This window comes from Centroberyx affinis, unplaced genomic scaffold, assembly GCF_046629955.1.
Source record: "Centroberyx affinis isolate AG114_WGS23_722 - 3 ecotype Tasmania unplaced genomic scaffold, CSIRO-AGI_Caff_v1 ptg002854l_1, whole genome shotgun sequence".
Lineage (NCBI taxonomy): Eukaryota > Metazoa > Chordata > Actinopteri > Beryciformes > Berycidae > Centroberyx > Centroberyx affinis.
In genome coordinates, this window is record NW_027280990.1 from 67,175 (window position 1) to 80,218 (window position 13,044).

The window sequence follows — 13,044 nt, forward strand, 5'->3', positions numbered from 1 at the left end:
TACAGTCTTGTATATTTCAGTTTACATGCAAATGAAGGCATGACAGACTGTTTCCATGGTTTTTGCAGAGGGGAAAGCTTTAATTTTTTGCGATTTTCCTGAGTTGAAAGAGTACACAGTAAAGTCTCAGATAATGAAATTCTGTGAATAGACAGAAACTGTAGAGACAGACAGACAGACAGACAGACAGACAGACAGACAGATAGATAGATAGATAGATAGATAGATAGATAGATAGATGTAATTCTGGTGAATCCTCTCTCCTCCACAGTCTCCATCACCTGTCCTTGTTAAAATCATTAACTCTGAACTCTCACTGTCGCCCAGTGCAGTTCAACACCAATTACCCACAAGCCACCAGGTCCGCCGGTTTCCCATGGCAACCCGAGCCATCCAATCAAATCAGTTGTGTGAGTTTAAAAAGGTCAGGGGTGAAACACTCTGCTGCTGCTGTGAAGAGCTGATGAGCTTCTGGGGTTCACAGCTTTTTGCCATTCTGCCATTCTGTTTGTTTGTGATATTGTCAATTAACTTTAATGTGATATTGTCTATTAATCCAGTGGTTCTCAACATGCGGATCAGGACCCCCAAGGGGTCGCGAGATAATTTAAGGGGGGTCGTGAGATGATTTATGGGATAGGAAAAAAACATTTTCCTGCTATACAAATTTAATATGATGTCTATTTTTTCTTATTTTTCTCTCATTTTTGCTTCTTCTGAAATAAATTCTCTGACAATCATTCACAAGTAGACAACGCTGTTTTAAGGAGTCATGAGCTAAAAAGGCTGAGAACCACTGGTTGATTGAAAATTAATCGATTATAATTTTGATAAACCATTAATCATTTTAGTCATTTATCAAGTAAAAATAAACATTCGCTGGTTCCAGCTTCACAAATTCTAAGATTTGCTGCTTTTCTCTGTTTCTTCTCTTTATTAAATGAATCCTTTGTGTTTTTGGCTGCTGGTCAGACTGAGGAGGAAATCTGAAGAATCACTTTGGACTCTGGGAACTTGTCTTTGTATTTGAACTGCATACATTTGGATTTGAATGCGCCGTACAAATTCATTGTTTTGAATTAAATGGTTGAACATGACAAATTCACATTTATGCTATTCAGATACAATCTCTGCTGGGACTTATCTCTTCCCACAAGTTTACTTTAGTTTCATTTCATTTCACTGAAGTGATGAAATAAGATGATAAAAAAACAAAGGAGAAATGCAAATGATTAGATGAGATCAGATCTCCACCATTTAAAAGATTATTATTAATCTTGCTGCAGTGAATCAGCTCCCTGTGGCTGATAGTATTAGACTGTGGTTTTACTGGGAGCCTCCCAGTGTCCATGTGTGGAACTGGGACTGGCTCATTGGTTCATTCCTGTTGTGTTCAGGAAACCTTCACTTAAAGAAAAAGTATTTTCATTTCATTCGGTCTTTAAACAAAACAATGTAAAAAAAGTGGAAAGGTGGAAAACAACAAAGTTCTCCCAAATTGGCCAAAATGCGGAGCAAAACAAAAGGAGGGAAAACACGAGTTTATTCAAGATTAACATCGTGGAAAAAATCACACGGAAAGCTGTAGAACATTTATCACTGACTTACGCACGCTTGGCATCGTGTTTCTGAGGCAGAAATACAAGTTGTTAAGCTTGAATAAATGTTCTTACTTTCTGCATCACAAGTGGTTTCCCTCTTCCCGTTGTTTTGCTTAAACTAAACAGTAAAATACGAATATAAATGAGTGTGTGTTCACTCTGGAGGCTGGGTGAGATAAACCTCTGTGTTGCTGACAGCAGTGAGTAATGTGGTGGAGGAAGGAGAGGTCAAAGGTCAAACCAGCACAGGTACACCGCTGCGTCGGTAAACTGAGCTTAGGTTAGAGAGAGAGAGAGAGAGAGAGAGAGAGAGAGAGAAAGAGAAAGAGAGAGAGAGATAATTTTATCTTCTGTAACGTGTGTAGTTCTGTAGCGATTATAATTTATTTAGTCTCTTTTTTACATTGCAAATGTATGGACTGTGTCAGTGCCAATACAGCAGTTACTGAATTTTATATATATATATAGTATATATATTTATTTTTTTATTTTTAGAATTGTATTTTTATAATACTAAAGTTGCTTTTTCTATACTTTTCTGCACTATTCCTATACTAATACTAATTTTCATAATGGTTCCACTCTTTCATATTGTATATATTGATAATTTAATGTTATACATACTGGTTAGCACATTTCATATTTAGTAATCCATATTTAAAAGTGGTATGTATATCGTTCTTAAACATTAATATCTCATCAGTGCTACCTTGGTATAATTACTGTAAACAAATCTATCTCACTCCAGTAGTATTGTTAGTTCTAGTGTTTCTCCACATTAAGACTACATTTCCCATCAGCCCCGTTGCTTCCTGCCCCCCCTCCCCCTCCCTGAAGAGGATCAACATGTTGGAAGTGATTTCTCCATCTTCCTTTCCCTCCTTCCACCATCTGCTGCCTCTGGAAGAACAGAACCACTTCCTGTTTTGTGCCGTAAAGCGATCCAGCAGATTTCCCTCCAGATCCACCAGGTGAAGGAGAAACAATGGAGGATGCAGAGTAGAGGCTGAGAGAGGCTGACAGATTTCTCAGTGATGGTCTCATTTGTTTACGGTAATTATACTGATGTCTCAAAATTAATGTGCTAATGATTTACTGATGTTAAAACGCTTATCGCAGCACCTTTGCCCTCCCTCAGTCACTTTTATTGGCATTAATCTGACACCTCCTCACTGCGCTCAGCTAAATGTTTCTCGGCCTTCATTTCCCCGAACTCCTCCCCCATTAAAAATAATTATCATCCTTGATTGATGAAGATGGCAAGTACATCCACTTTAGGAGGCCGGTCACTTTCAATTTAACCACCGGAAGTCATCAAACCCCGCTAATTTTACTCTGAGCTCTACCAGGAACAGTGTGTGTGTGAGTGTGTGTGTGTGTGGAGTGTGGAGTGTGTGTGTGTGTGTGTGTGTGTGTGTGTGTGTGTGTGTGTGTGTGCGCTCGGCTGTTAAAACCTGCCTCAGAGTTTCGAGGGCCTCCTAAAGTCGCATAAATCTCATTTAACTGGGAGAGCTGGTGAAGCGTGGAAGCCTCTTGCAAGGCCAAGTGAAAATTAAAACTGTATAAAAAGGTTAAGCGGTGGTTTCACCCCGGTCCAAACGCTCCCCAGTGTGTATTCAGACTGATGAGCAGGGAGGGCGGTGACATGCTGCTGTTTGGACAGACAGGTAATATTAAATCAATGTCAGTGTGATCCTGTGTAGTTCAATGGGAAGAGCAAGGCACTAGCCAGGGTTGGGGGTTTGATTCCCACAGGAGCCACCCATCCTGGTCATATTCACAATCCTATGGTAAAATCCATGAGTTTTTCAAAATTTTCTAAATGTAGCCTACAACGTCTCAACAGAATTGAACAGATGGTTAATTTCTGTCTGTTTGTGACTGAACTGATCTCCATCTGATTGATTTAGTGTTTAGATAATGTCAGCTTGTTAGCTAGCTAACCATAGCATCTGGTCAGCTAACCATCACTGTCTTGTTGTTAACACATCTGATTAGCACACTAGCTAACGTATCTAGCAGCAGCTAGCGTTAGCATGTTCACATTAACATCAGTGCAATCTCTGAACCCATCGTCTATCGGTCTGACGATGATTAGACTCTGGGGGCGACGGCCAATATTTTGGGGTTTCCGGTGTAGCCAGCGGACATCCGGGCCAAGACTTCCTCTTCCGTGCGCCGGTCATTATGTTTACAGTCCGATTAACAACTTGAGACGCGAGAATGGAGTCGGAGTTGAGAGACGACGTCTCATATGCAGATATCTGTTTATAGAGATTAGCCGAAATGTCGTCTGGACCTAAAACACCTACAAGAAGTATCGATGTTTGTGTTTTGTGTGGAGAAACGTTCGACTCAAGTTGCTAGTAAACAGACTGTAAACAATGACCGCCGCACGGAAGAGGAAGTCTTGGCCCGGATGTCCGCTGGCTACACCGGAAACCCCCAAATATTGGCCGTCGCCCCCAGAGTCTAATCATCGTCAGACCGATAGACGATGGATTCAGAGATTAACATCAGTGTGTCTGCTGGCTAGTTAGCTAGCTAACAGTTTGTTCAGGTTAACTGAGCTGACTCTTCTCAAGCTCCAACTCTTCATGTTTTGGAGTAGAGACTAGAGCTAAAGACAAGACAGTTTACTGTGTCACAGTAACCTACATTTGGAAACAAATCCACCTTATCACACTATTCACTTTTACTGAGAACGTTACTGAATGGATCTACAGCCACACCACAACAAGCTGACTCAGCTGCTCTCTGCTTCTAGCTGCTTGGTTGTAGATTATATACAATAATGAAGCACAAAACACAGCAAAAGTGACTTAAATGTAGTATTGAGTCTTTAAATCTTGTTTTTCTCAGAACAACTGAAAAAAAAAACTGTTAATGCGATGAGATAATTTCACTTGTTTCTAATGCAAATGAACAAATCAAAGACAATTTTCCTGAATCTTCTTGATGGATCTGATTTATTCTGCCTGATTTCAAGATACTGACATTTGTTTCATTCTTAAACCAGGTGAAGCTGCATTGGCAGTATTTTTCCATTTGTTTTAAGAAAATAAGGATTTTGAAGACTGAATATGAGACGAAGCGACTTGTTAATTATTATTTGTTTTTTTTGCAGTGTAGATGTACAGCGTTTTGGAACAGATTTCTTCATCTAGTTCTTATCAGTGGACGTTGTTTTTGCAGCAGAGTGTAATTCTCATTTCGCTTTCAGGATTTCAAAGTAGCTTACGGCGGGCTGTGTGACTGACAGACGGGTTAATCAAGCTGTTTTTAATCTCGTTGAAAAGCTCCCCGGCCGATTCCTATTATCATAATGAGCCTCTCGTTTCTGTCTCCGATCCTCGCCGCAGTAGCTGGGCGAGCGCTCGCATCAGAGGTCGGTCCTGTCGCCGAAAGGTCACGGGTTCAATCCCCGGGACGGACGGCGCGTCCCTTCAGCATCCATGTGTCCTTGAGCAAGACGCTGAATCCCTCTCCCTGCTCACTCCAGTCGCTCAGGATGAGAGTTTCAGATAAATGATGTAAAATGTGAAATATATTTCATACAGTTCCCATCCACTGGCAACTAATTCAATTTTTATTTTTCCCCATTTTCTCTGAATCTGCCTCGCTACTCTGTAATTATTAAAGCTCCAATCAGCTCTGACAGTGTTTAAGGGTGATATGGAGTTAAGTTTGTAGACTGATATGTTTAGTATTTCTACACTTTCCTATTTCATGTTGAGTCCATGTTACTAGTCATGTCAGTATTTACTAATTACTACGCAAGTTTAGAAAAAGATCGAGGCTAGTATTCTAGTATTAAGTCCTTAAAATCAGATTTTTACCTCCGCCAGTGAAGTTGTTTTCACCTTCTGTTTGTTCGCAAGATTTCTCAAGAAGTTACAAGCTGATTTGACTGAAATCCGGTGGACAGATCGCTTTCGGCCCGAGGATCAGCTGATGGGATTTTGGTGGTGATGGAAACACACGTTTCACGGTCAAGCTCTGCTCAAACCCACACAACTTTATTTTAAATTCTAGTCCAGATCCCAAGGTTTCCAAAGATACCAAACATGAATTACAGGTAAACGTGTAGAAAATGAAGCACAACGCATCTAGATTTTGTTTCCCTTTTGATGTAATTGAGTTTAAATATTTCACTCAGTATCAGCAGCTGGAGCTTCAGTGAAGAGTTGCAACAGCAGATACAGAATATGAATGTGACGTTTATGTACAGGATGGAAAAACCAGTGGTGGAAAGTAACTAAGTACATTTACTCAAGTACTGTACTTCAGTACAATTGAGGTACTTGTACTTTACTTGAGTATTTCCATTTTATGCTACTTTGTACTTATACTCCACTACATTTTAGAGGGAAATATTTTAATTTTTACTCCATTACATTTATTTCACAGCTATAGTTACTAGTTACTTTTCAGATCAATATTTTATATTTAAAACATTTGATCATCTTTATAAAATAACTATAAAATAGCATTGTTATAGATTAGACTACCCAAAAGTAAAGCTAAATTGTTAAGATTAGCTTCAGGTTGACAACTTTAAAATGCTGCTTACATGTACATGTATGTCAATAAATCAGTATTAATATTCCAATAATTTATGAAAAATATAACTCTCTAAATGGGGACAGTTTGCATAATGAGTACGTTTACTTTGATACTCTAAGTACATTTTGCTGCCAATACTTATGTACTTTTACTTAAGTAAGATTTTGAATGCAGGACTTTTACTTGTAATGGAGTATCTTTACATTGTTGTATTGCTACTTTTACTGAAGTAAAAGATCTCAATACTTCTTCCACCACTGGGGAAAACAAAAATGTCTAACTTTAAAGCTACTTAAGGGGAATTTTAGCTCATTTTAAATTTTTACTCTGTCAAAGGGGAAGAGAGAATTTGACTTGTGTCCAACCCAGCTCAACTTGTTTTGTTGTATTTTTTAATCATGTGATGTTATCTTGGAACAAGTGGAGTGATTTATTGGACTTTGCTGAGGCCTTGGTCCCAACGCTCCAGCTCTGAGATGAATATTCAGTCAAAAGCATCAATCAAAAGCATGTTAAAGACACAGGGAAACAGAATTTGTCCCGTCACTTGTCAGCTCCGTGGCTTTTACCCTTGACCTCCATCATTTTGGTTGATTTGTAATGTTGTAGATACAGGAACTGAAGCTTTTTCTTTCATAACATCAGCGAAATACCTAAAACGCAAACTACTACTGTAAAATGCTCATTAAATTTGTTGGCAGTTCATTCTTACTGTAAAAGTTAAAAGTTGTTCTGAATGAAAATGTGTTTCTCTGACTGCAGAAAGTCAACATTCATCAGCTAAATGCCCCACATGGCAAAAACTGACAAACTTATTTTCTCTTGTCTCCAGACTCATCAAGCTGATTTCAGGATTTTTTTTAGTGAAATCATCTCACTGCACTGACAGATCATTTCACCGGTTTCAACAAATGTGACTTTTTTTCCCCCCAGGAGAATGTAACTTGTTTCAGGACATTTTCTTGGTAAAAGTGAAATTGTCTTGGAGAAAGTTTCTTGTTTCCAGATTTTCTTCATTGTTTTATGATGATTTCTTGATGGAAGAAGTCATATTGGCATGAATCAAGTGAAATTTACTGAAACCAGCAGATTATCTGCTCAGTGCAGTGAGAGAATTTGACTTAAAAATATCATGAAATAAGCTGATAGGTCTGGAGACAAGAGAAAATAACTGGACAGCTTGTCATTTTTTGCAGTGTACACCATTTTTGGACTTTGAAAAAAATCCAATCATCATTTGCCTCCAAAGCACTACATATATACATTTTGGAAAAACAATCATTACTTGAACTTCATCAGTCAATATCTATGAAATACAAAGTTTCCAGTCTGTAAAAGTAATAATTTTGCCAACCACAGACTATTTCTTTTAATTGTGTGCTGGCGAGCATTTTCCAAGAGTAGGTGTCAGTTGTTTTTTTCATGACACGTTGGACGAAGCCCTAAATATCCGCTCCTCGGTTAACCGGAGTCCGTCTCTCCTCGTCTCGTTCCTCGGCGGCTCGAGTGAAATAATCCCCTCTGCTGCCTTTCAGTGAAGTCAGAGCGCCGATCTGCCAACTTCTCTCAGAGTTTTAAGCTTTGCTGTTATGACCTGACGTGGGCTTAGCTTAGTGGAGTTCACCATATGGTGTTTTGGTTGTCTGGAGGTGTGTGTGTGTGTGTGTGTGTGTGTGTGTATGTGTGGAGGTGGGGGGTGCGGGGGCGTCTTCACCCAGAGAGCTGGCAGATCTCTAAGTCTCGGTGTGGAGATTAGTCCTGTATGATCTAATGGTCGATGTAGCGTATGTTCGAGTCTCTAAAGACTGTCAAACACCTAAAATCTCTGGTGCAAAGTGTTGATTCTTGCTCCTTCTTATAGAAAAAGTTAGAGATAAAAGTGCATTTTATAGGCGAACGTAATGTAAATGTTATGTAAAACGCGAATATAAAGAACGTGAACGTGGCGGCGCTTACATTGAAGTTTTTAAATGTAATCTGAAGTTTTCTGTGTTGGATGTGCAGATGTGACGACAATCACCGGTAAAAAAACAAAAATGGATGACGCCATAGCAACGCAGCTGGAGGAATGGGATGCGTTCAACCAATCAGAGCGCTCGACTCGGCGTAGACATTGATCGGGTCTCGGCGGCCCAGATCGGAATGAAAAAGATCCGATTCCAGGTGGGGTTTTTTTTGGTGTTCACTCTGCTCTGAAAACATCAGATCTGTCTCACATGTAGGCAAAAAAAAAAATCAGATTCGGGACACTTATAACATAGAGGAAGAGAGTAGAACCCACACACTAGAAACTCCATTCATACGTCTTTATTAGACAACGTTTAGCTGATCTACAGTGGGATTGAAATGGGATCTGAAGTCTAATTTGAAGGAGAAAATGGTTGAGGAGACGTTGCTGCTGCTTCTGTGTGTGTAACTATCACCTCTCTACCAATCAGTAATCCCTTAAAACAGCCTTACATTTACATGAATTCACCCCTTAATTCATGCAAAATCCCCTTAAAATGAGCTAAGGGAGTTATTAATGGAGGAGATCCCATCAAAAAAACTCCTTAAACTCCCCTTAATGTTTGACTCCTTACTCTCTCTAATTTAATGTAAAATTAAGGGAGAGAGGAACTTTCCATTAATAACTCATTAATAACCTGTAAACCTGCACAAAAGACATTAAAAAATCCCTTAATTACTAGTGTCTCCTCTGAATCAACCCATGAATAAATCCCTTACAAACCCATGATACTAACCTTACTTTTTTCATGTTTTTATGTTATTTTTAGTGGAGAATTAATGTTTATGTGATGTAGACATTTCAGGGACATTTTGGGGATGAAATTAAGGGGTTTGGTTTGGTTTTGAAGCGTCTGGACAGAGGAATTCTGCAGGTTTCTGTTCCAAGCAGCTGATTTCACTGATGAACACACTTTCAATCAGAGAGGAGGAACTAATTAGTGGAATCAGCTGCTGTCGTGTTTGGTTGGAGCAGAAACCTGCAGACTCTCTGAGGCCGAGTGCAGGCGGGGAAAACCTTCCCAAAACCAATCAGTTCTAAATATTAATTTCCACCTGGTTTCCTCTCTGGCTGCTGCTCAGTTCTCACACCTCGTCTTTAAATATCTCACAGCGTTGCTGACACTTATAGACTTGCTTATATGTGATGTCATCTTTATATCTTAATTTTATCCTATGAAGCTTATTTCATGATATTTTGAGTCAAATTCTCTCACTACACTGGCAGATAATCTGCTGGTTTCAGTAAATTTCACTTGATTCAGGCCAATATGACTTCTTCTTTCAAGAAATCATCATAAAACAATGAAGAAAATCTGGAAACAAGAAACTTTCTCCAAGACAATTTCACTTTTACCAAGAAAATGTCCTGAAAAAGTCTCATTTGTTGAAACCGGTGAAATTATCTGCCGGTGCAGTGAGATGATTTCACTAAAAAAATCCTAAAATAAGATTGATGAGTCTGGATAGTAAAAATATCCCTTTGTAAACTCTGTTTTTAAAAGGTGCTATATAAATAAAGTTGTTATTATCCTTCTATTTTTTTTTTTTAAATCTTCGGTAACACTTTACAATAAGGGTACATTAATTAAGGGTTAGTTAATGCTTAATAAGCATTAACTAACCTAACTAACTAATTAACAGTTAACTAATGTGTCTGGTAATCATTTACTAATGGTGTTCATGTTAACTAAAGTATTAATTTATACATTATTTAATAGTCATCTTTATAAATTATTAAATAATATATAAATGAATACCTTAGTTAACATGAACACCATTAGTAAATTATTACCAGACACATTAGTTAACTGTTAATTAAGGGTTAGTTAATGCTTATTAAGCATTAACTAACCCTTAACTTAGTGACCCTTATTGTAAAGTGTTACCAAATCTTCTCAAAGCCGTTGGTGACGGTCGAGCGCTGACTGGGAAGTCTGTCTCAGATCTCTTGTCTGGGTCAGGTAAATCAGGCTGGAGTCTTGTAGTGTGCAGCGGGCTTTAGTGAACTAGGTGATGCGGGGGAGGGATATTCAGACGCTGTTTTCCTCGTGCCAGGTCGACTGCAAACACGCCGCCTCCTTCCTCGGTGCCAACAAACGTCTGCTGCCTGCGATCCGATTCACTTAATTAATCGACTAATTAGTTAAAAATGGCTTTGATGACGCAGCCAGCGTTTGACGTGCGGCAACGGGAAGTGGAGAAGTTCATCATCAGTTGCCAAAGGACTTTCTCCCCTTGTGGCTTATGAAAAATAAAAGAAAATATGTCTTGATTGTAGAAGATTCATAGTGTGTTACTGATATGAAATCATGTCCATTTGATTAAAAAAGGGAAGAAATCTCTTGAAAAAAGTTTATTTTTCTTGGAAACAACTGAAATTTTCTCACCCCATTGCCAGATTCTTTCATTTGTTTTAAGAAAAATAATATTTTAAGACTAAATGACTTGCTGTGGACCCAACAACTGTTCATTTGTTAATTTACCATTAAAGCTTTATTCAGCACAACAGACAGCAAAACTCTGCAGGTGTTCAGCCTTCAAACCAGTTTGTTGTCTTGTTTGTTTTTCCATCAGTCCAATTAGTCCAAGCTGGAAGTAGGAAGTAGCTATGTAGGGCATCAAGTGTGTGTGTGTGTGTGTGTGTGTGTGTGTGTGTGTCGACGGTCACCAGAGTGTGTGTGCACTTGCATGTTTACGTTTATGTACTGTGTGTTTGAGCTTGCATTTGTGAGGGTTTGTGTGTGTGTGTGTGTGTGTGTGTGTGTGTGTGTGTGTGTGTGCATGCTTACCTGTGTGTGCATACACTGCAAAAAATGACATGCTTTGCAATTTTATCTTGTATCCAGTCTTATGAAGTATATCACCACACTGACTGATTCAGTTGTAATTTAAGATTTTAAAAACGTAATTTAATTTAATGTGACTTTTTTGAGGATAAAGTTGTTTAGATATTTACTTGCTGCAAGTGAAATTCTACCAGTGAAGATCTTTGTTTTGTGATGATTTCTTGCAAGGACTCGTACTGACATTTATATCATGAAAAAAATGGTAGAAAATGGTAGAAAAGCAGTAAAACCAGTGAGATCCCTCACTAAAGTCACATGCGAAGACCCATATGTGAATGTGATGTACTTTTTGGACACATGTTGGTTGTGAACAATTTCCCATTTCCCATTGTGAAACAAATATTGTCAAATGTAATGGCAGGTGAAAATGTGGAAAAACATGTCAGAAATACAACGTGAAAATTTTTTTTACATATGAAAACCAACATGTGTCCAAAAAGCAAATGTGTTTCGAGTTCACATGTAGGTTTTCACATGACTAAAAATGATTAAAAATATTATCCCTTAAAATAAATTTTATTTTCAGTCCTTTGAAGAAATCATCACCAAACTTGAAACTTGTCCTATGACAATTTCAGTTGCAGGAAGTAAATATTGTGAAACAAATTACATCACCCTTAAAAAAAAGTCAAATTTATTGAAACTAGTAAAATGATCTGCCAGTACAGCAAGATAATTTGACTAAAAACATCCTGAAATAACCTTGATAAGTCTGGATACAAGATAAAATCACATGTCAAGCTTGTCATTTTTTGCAGTGTGTGTGTGTGTGTGTGTGTGTGTGTGTGTGTGTGTGTGTGTGTGTGTGCTCTGATCCAGAAGCTTCTAATCCAATCAGGTGGGGGAGGAGGAGGGGTTCCGGGTGAGAGTAGAGGTAGAAGAGGATTATGGGATTACGGAGGGTGAAGATGCAACATGAGATGGCCACTCTGGCTGCAGCCACACCGCCGTCTAGCCCCGGCACGCTCAGGGTCGCCACGACGACGGAGGTTGCCGGTTCATATCCCGAGCAAAGGCTGATGAAACTGAACCGGTTTACTCAGTGTGAGTCGCTCAGGATGAGGACTAGTAAGTGGTTAGAGAGACTGTCCTGTTAAATGAAGGTTGGAGGTTCAAATCCCCTGCAACAGATATGTGTTCTGCTGAAGTGTCCTTGAGCAAGGCACTGAGAACCTACCTGTTCACTCATACGTTGCTCAGCTAAATGATTAAAATGTAAAGTGAATGTTATCCTTTGTTATTCCTTTTTAAAGCTGCAATAAGTGTAATTTTCTGATCACTAGAGGGCGACAGAAACAACAACACCATTGTAAATAACACACAGCAAAGCCAGTGCACTACGGAGGCCTACCAAGGACAAACATTGCAAAGCACCGTGCATAAAGGCTAACAGCTAAGCTAACCGTACCTACTGAGAAGTGTCACCGGTTACCAGTCTCACTTTGACAGATCTTTGTCCTGCTGAAGGTCACATGTCCCACAATGACAAGTGAAGAGGCAGGTAGCAAGTTTACTAGTTTAACACGTTTACTAGTTTAAGAAGTTTACTAGTTTAACATGTTTACTAGTTTAACACGTTTACTAGTTTAAGAAGTTTACTAGTTTAACATGTTTACTAGTTTAAGAAGTTTACTAGTTTAACACATTTACTAGTTTAACATGTTTACTAGTTTAACACGTTTACTAGTTTAAGAAGTTTACTAATTTAACATGTTTACTAGTTTAAGAAGTTTACTAGTTTAACACATTTACTAGTTTAACATGTTTACTAGTTTAAGTGAAGAGGCAGGTAGCAAGTTTACTAGTTTAACACGTTTACTAGTTTAAGAAGTTTACTAGTTTAACATGTTTACTAGTTTAAGAAGTTTACTAGTTTAACACATTTACTAGTTTAACATGTTTACTAGTTTAACACGTTTACTAGTTTAAGAAGTTTACTAGTTTAACAAGTTTATTAGTTTAACATGTTTACTAGTTTAAGAAGTTTACTAGTTTAACACATTTACTAGTTTAACAAGTTT